A 6,655-nucleotide genomic window follows, 5' to 3' on the forward strand; every position below is an offset into this window, starting at 1 on the left:
GCGACGGAGCAGGGCCTCGTCGGAGGCTCGCGGCGTGGCGGAGTAGGGCCTCGCCGCCACCGCTCCCGCGCCCAAGCTGGTCCTCGCCGAAGGCTTGCGGCGGCGGCGGTGGCTCGCAGCGGTGGAGGCTCGCGGAGCCCTACCCATGGCGGTGCTCGTGTCGACGCCAGAGCCCGCTCGGCCACCATTGGCCCCCGCGACACGGTGCCAGCTGCCGCCTATGGCATGGCAGGGATAGCAGAGGCGTGCGGGCTCGTCGCCAATCCGCCCAACAAGCGTCTGCGAGCTAGGCTTTTGCGCGCTGGAGCACACTCGTCCCCTCGCCGTCTTGCCGCCGTCGGCAGCCTCAACACCGTTGCTATTTGCGCGGGTGACCCGCAGGTGCCTGAGACCCGAGCGGATGCGGGTTTGGGCAGAAATCTGTACCCGTGACGGGTCGCGGGTTCCTTAACGGGCTGATGTATTGTTCACAGGTTCGGGTTTGGGATGGATAGACCCAATGGGTTTTTACTCGTTGCCATCTCTACTCGTAGGGGGAGGAGGACAGACCAAAAGAAGGGTACAGCATAATCAGTGGTGTGACTAATTTCTTTCAACTTCCCACAGCCACAGCCAGTGGAAGCACCTCGGGACCTGCTTTCAATTTTGAATAGAAAAAAAGCTACTTTTGGAGGGTTTGCACCGCCCTTCGTCATAACCAGCGAAAATTCGTTGGCTTTTAGCTTCTTCTTTTTTTTGAGCCAAACAGAGGTACAATTACTAATTAATAGCCGTCAGCAGATCACTAGCTCTAACACGGATCACTCCTGCCCTCTGAAAAAGGAAAAAAAGGTGGGTGAATGTGGTTTGGTGGCCGCAGCTGATGGCGCCGCAGCTGCTCCCCTCCTCCGTGCTCTTCTTGCTCCACATCGCGCTGCTGCTGCTGCTGCTCGTCCCCTGCTCCGCCCAGGTACCGGCCTAACTAGCCAGCCTACCGTCCGATTCTTGCTGCGGTCTCAGTTTCTTGGGTGTACCTATCTCTGGGGGGGCCGGCTCGATCAGATCCTCAGTTTCTTGCTGGGATTCTTCTAGTTCTTGCTAAAATTGAGGTGCGACTAGTTAATCTGGGCGCCTTTTATTGCTAAACCTGCGATCAGAACTCACTTCACCGCTGCGCATCAGTGTATGAATAATTCTTGTATTTTTTGTTCCGATCAGGTTGGGGGTTCGTGCTCCTCCGCGCGCGACTGCGGCACGGGCCTGTACTGCGGCAGCTGCGCCGCCCCCGGCAGGACCAGACTCTCCTGCATCAGGAACCTCGCGATCCAGCCCACCTCAATTGTAATCCACCGCACTCCCCTCTTCCGTCTCTTTCTCGGTAGCTTCTCTTCTTCCCGAATCCTGATACTATGTGGGGCATTTTGCTTCTTGTTCAGGTGAAGGGACTGCCCTTCAACCACTACTCGTGGCTCGTCACCCACAATTCCTTCTCCATCCTCGGCGAACCCTCGCGCACTGGGGCGGAGAGGGTCACGTTTTACAACCAGGAGGACTCCGTCACCAACCAATTGAGGGTAGGTTCTGGATCTTACGAGCAGATTCTACGGTGGACTTTGTATGTTTGGAGCGGAGTGTGATCGATTAAGAAATTGATATGGAGGTGCTTGCAGAATGGCGTCAGGGGACTAATGCTTGATATGTATGACTTCAATGATGATGTATGGCTCTGCCACTCCCTGCAAGGGCAATGCTACAACTTCACCGCTTTTGTGAGTTTATTCCTTGCAGATACTTACCGGTTCATCGCCCATCTCATAATTCTCTAACTCCATATTCAGACTCAGGACTTGTGCTTGCTTATTGTTTTCATTATAATCTTAATTTCCCCTAATTTTGGATGAGGGCACCTCCTGGAAAAATTCAATTGGCGTTAATAAATGATGTAAATGATAGATTATTTCGTTGTTCCTAAATTTTCCTGCAACTCCAAGATATGTTGCATGGGCCCCAAAACTAATATGTTCAACTTAATTACAATGTTAGGTACCAGCAGTTGAGACACTAAAAGAGGTGGAAGCATTTCTCTCTGAGAATCCCTTAGAGATTGTAACAATATTTATTGAGGATTATGTTCACTCACCGATGGGACTGAGCAAGGTCTTTACTGCTGCTGACTTGATGAAGTATTGGTACCCCATCTCAGAAATGCCAACTAATGGCAAAAGGACTGGCCAAGCGTCACAGATATGGTTGCAAAGAACCACAGGTTGCTAGTGTTTACTTCTGATGCTTCGAAGGAGGCTAGTGAAGGAATAGCTTACCAGTGGAGCTACTTGCGAGAGAATGAGTGTAAGTTCAACTACCTGCTCTAGTAAGACATAGAACCACATGGCTTTTTGTATATTGGTAGATAGTGATGACCATTCTAAAGCACTTTTATTACAATGTGTACTACCGTATCTTCCTAGTTAAGAGTTGAGATATCGCAATAACATAATTTAGTTCTAAAAAATCATATTTAACATGGTTATTTTCCACAAAATGACCAGTTTGACGGGCCATGAAATTGTTGTGTAGTGGTTAGTTTAGGCTATTTTCCACACAGCAACCAGTTTGACGGGCATGGAGTTGTTGTGTAGTGATTAGTTTACTACAAAGACAAGTATGATGTAGGCACATACCAATTTAGAACTGAACCCAGTGAATGTTGAGTGACTTTATTGTTTTCCCTCCATATATTGATGTTCATAAATAACCATCAGTTACTTTAGCATTGCAGAAAAACTGCTTTCTATAAGAATGTTAGATTTGTTCAATATAATCATCCTATTGTTTTTAGTACAGACTTAGGTTTCAGTTCAACTAATTTTTAATAATTTTAATTTGTTTATTAAGATGATACTAGTTGAAGATGTACATGATATAAGATTGTACATGCCAGTGTTGCCATTGGCAATTGATGCCTAATTTCCTAAAGTATGTCCTGGAACACATGTGTTACTCTTAAGATTGAACTTGAAATTCATATTATGGTTTTGTGCATAATTATGAGACTGATGGTAGTCAAAATGTAAAAAATATCTGATGTTCATACAGTGCTATACTTGTTCAGTATTTGTTACCCACTCCCAATTCACTATGGTAGCTGAAATATTATAGAAGGGACATAAATTACACACGTGGTCCCATTATCCAATTGCAATAAACAAATATATTATGTGTTTAAACTGTTAAAAACTCTTTCTGATTGCAACCAAATCATGCATTCTTTTCTGTCAATGTTTCTAACATATAGCGTAATATCCTCTGTTGAATTTGTGTTAAATATATGTGCTACCATTTTGCTAGTAAGAATTAGCATTGGATGTGCTATAGCTTTACAAATGCATTTTTTTGTAAAGTTTCACGTAATGTGTAGATTCATATTTGAGTATTGATATATAATAAATTAATAGTTTTCCTGAAATTTCGTCTTCTCTACTTAGTACACATAGCAAACCTGAGTGGAATCATCTGCAAAAGTGCAAATGGAAGATTTCCTTCCTCCTATTGTTTTGGTTGCTACGTATCCATATGATATTAGTTTTAGTTAATCTATTAGTTACACTGATTTCAGTGGAACTGACTACTTTCAACAATTCGTCTTTTGGATGACGTCCCCATCATTTGTTTCAGACACATGGTATCTAGTCTAAAATGTGTAGCAATCTCATCAATATGTTATGCACCTTTTTAAACAAGGCATAAGTAATAACACTGGACAAGACTAATAGTTGTATTGTCAGACAAATGAGATTGCTTGTCATTTGAAGCTTCTGAATAATCATATCTGCGGTCTAAACTCTAAGAATCAACAAAGTAAAATGCACAAAGTGCTGTCTCTCAATATTGGTCAAAATGTTTCAGACTGGTAACCATGTTATGCACACTAGTAGTACACATATCTTGTGGCAAAAGAAGAAACGAAATTAGAAAATGTCCTCAGGATCTCAATTGCACAAACTTCACCTGATGTAATCTGGTTTAAAACAGATGCGAAGTTGTTTTGACCTCAGGATATGATTTGTGACTTTAGTGGCCCCGTGGTGTCTGTGCGCCCTAAGGGCACACGTTGTAAAATTTGCTACTCTATTTCCCTCTTAATGCAATGATAAGCAGCTCTCCTGCATATTTTTGAAAAAAATGATTTCTGACTTTAGTTACCGCAACACATGAATTGAGTTTAGAAATTGTATCCCTAACCAAAGTGCTAGCTTGCCTCAGATTGACCTGGTGACCATGTATAAATTTCCATCTGAAAAATGAAACAGTAATGGCCAGTAACTATTGCTCACTATAAGGTATCCTCAATTGACTTCTATTTGCTACCTTCCATCAACAACAAACATAAGAGTTTCTCTTGTATTGAAATTCACATTTCATTTCTCATGGTCATGGCAGCTGGAGATCCAGGGATCGTGCCTGGTTCTTGTCCAAACAGAAAGGAATCACAGCCACTGAACTCAAGATCTGCATCTCTATTTATGCAAAATTACTTCCCCACAATGCCTGTACAGAATGAAGCATGTAAAGAGAATTCTGGGCTACCACAAATGGTCCAAGCTTGTTATGCTGCAGCTGGAAATAGAATCCCCAACTTTATAGCTGTGAATTTCTACATGGTAATATTTGATCCCCAAAATTACTATTAGATAGATATTGTTGTATCTGACTTGTGTCGAGTTTACTTGTACTCCAAGCCAATATATATTGCCATATAGGCTTGGAGTACAAGTAAACTCAATAGTAGTCAGATACAACAATATCTATCTAATCATTACAAACAAGCTATATCTGCTGTATCGTATAAAATTTTTCTTACTGGCTGTGTGCAGCGAAGCAATGGTGGTGGTGTTTTTGATGTTCAAGACAGAATCAATGGCCTCACATTATGTGGTTGCAACACCATTGCTGCTTGCCAGGTAATTGTGAACCTATAGTTTTAACGTTGGAACACTTTATGGCCCTTTCACTTAGCATGCTATTTGTTCTTGATGATCATTAGCACCGGGCCTGATTTTTCCAGGAAAACTGTAGACCATTCTCTTTTGGAGCATATGACTTCTGCCATATTTCTTTTTTCAGATCAGAGTTTTTCATCAATGTCCTCACTCCTCACCAATGAATTACTGCAGGTTGGGGCACCAATGGGCGCATGCAAGGACACGGGGGCACCTAATCGGACTCCATGGTCATCCCCCTCTGAATCCTCTGTAAATGGAAACGTCTATTCAGGAACTACAGAGTTCAGGACCCATCCCACTGCTGGTGCCAGCAATACTTCCACTTGGAGTAGTTTTGTTCTTCTGCTAAGCCTGCTGTTGACTGTAAAGCTGTTTGCATCTTTCATGCATTAGTTCTTTTATATACTTTTCCACTGTTTTATATAGAAGAAATTGATATCAGGGTTTTATGTGAGCTTGTTTCTCTGTTCAGATGACAATTAGTGGCTTACTAGCTTTATAGTCCGGAGATGGGAGGTGATGAAAGGTTGGATCAATGTTAGTATAAGAATGAGCAGCAATCTTACTCTGTTCTCCCAATAGTAGTACAAAGAAACTGATGGGTAATGTTCCTGCTGCTCGGTGTCATATACAAATGTGTTATGTTGCCAAGGTGTATGGAATACTATGAAGAAAAGATTATCTAAAATTTTACTAAACTTGTGTGAGAACAGTTCACTTATCCTTTTTTTTGTTTTCCAAAACAATAGGATTTTTTTTGGAGTGGAAATGAATAGGATTTTGGCACTGTTTGGCGGGAGCTTCTACTGGATTTTGCTTGTCCCACAAGCCCCCAAAGCGAGAATCTCCTCCACAAACGGGCTAAATATGACACAGAATTCTCACGAAAGAAAAGGCCAGTCTTGCAACTGAAGATAAGCGCAGGGTTAATAACAGATTCACATGACATGGTAGACAAATTTCTGTTCACTACAACGCGTCCAACAGTTGCAACAGATTCCAACAAGCTCTCAAACGATTTCATTTGCCGTGCCAGCAATATTAGGCCAAAGGTCGTCAGCGCACACCTGGCCGTCAGTCCAGTAATACAAGAGTATGTAACAGGGGATTATCGTGTTACATGCCAAACTGCATCAGCCTGATGTTGATGCAGGAAATAGATGGTGGTAGTTCTTATCTCTCAATCACCCTTGGTATTCACAAGCAGTGCAGCATTATCTGCAAATGAAATGTATCACCACGGACCAGTTTAAATGATAATACTGTTGGATTTTCTTATACGTGGCTTTCAACATTTATTCATATTATTTATATCATGATTATTGTCTACCTCAATGTGGAATTACTTATTGATGAGTGTGATGGGGAATTATTGATGTGAAATTTAACTTGTGAAATTTGTACTCGAGGTGCCGAGGACATCTATGCTGGAATACAATAGAGAAATTAATTGAGAACTCTACTAGAATATTTATTATGCACGTACATGTTTGACCCGAGTACAACATGATGCAAATGCTGGGTTTGTTTTGTACGATCAGCTCTACAGGTTGTTAGCCCACATGATCATATTGGAATTGATCTCATATATACAACTGATCATGGCACATGACTCACATATGTGTGCCTAGAACTATTATATTTTAGACTCATAAAACTGGCATGTCTGATTG

At 42.2% G+C, this 6,655-nt stretch overlaps 1 pseudogene across 1 annotated transcript; it reads left to right on the plus strand.

Annotated features, from left to right (window-relative positions):
• The first annotated feature begins 769 nt into the window (after positions 1-769).
• LOC120672969 lies at positions 770-5,680 on the plus strand (annotated as a pseudogene). Its single transcript, XR_005674430.1, has 8 exons — positions 770-949; positions 1,198-1,320; positions 1,416-1,553; positions 1,650-1,748; positions 2,023-2,328; positions 4,420-4,640; positions 4,854-4,940; positions 5,154-5,680. The product of XR_005674430.1 is annotated as a PI-PLC X domain-containing protein At5g67130-like (transcript).
• Positions 5,681-6,655: the final 975 nt, after the last annotated feature.

Source organism: Panicum virgatum, chromosome 2K (genome assembly GCF_016808335.1).
Source record: "Panicum virgatum strain AP13 chromosome 2K, P.virgatum_v5, whole genome shotgun sequence".
NCBI classification, from domain to species: Eukaryota; Viridiplantae; Streptophyta; class Magnoliopsida; order Poales; family Poaceae; genus Panicum; species Panicum virgatum.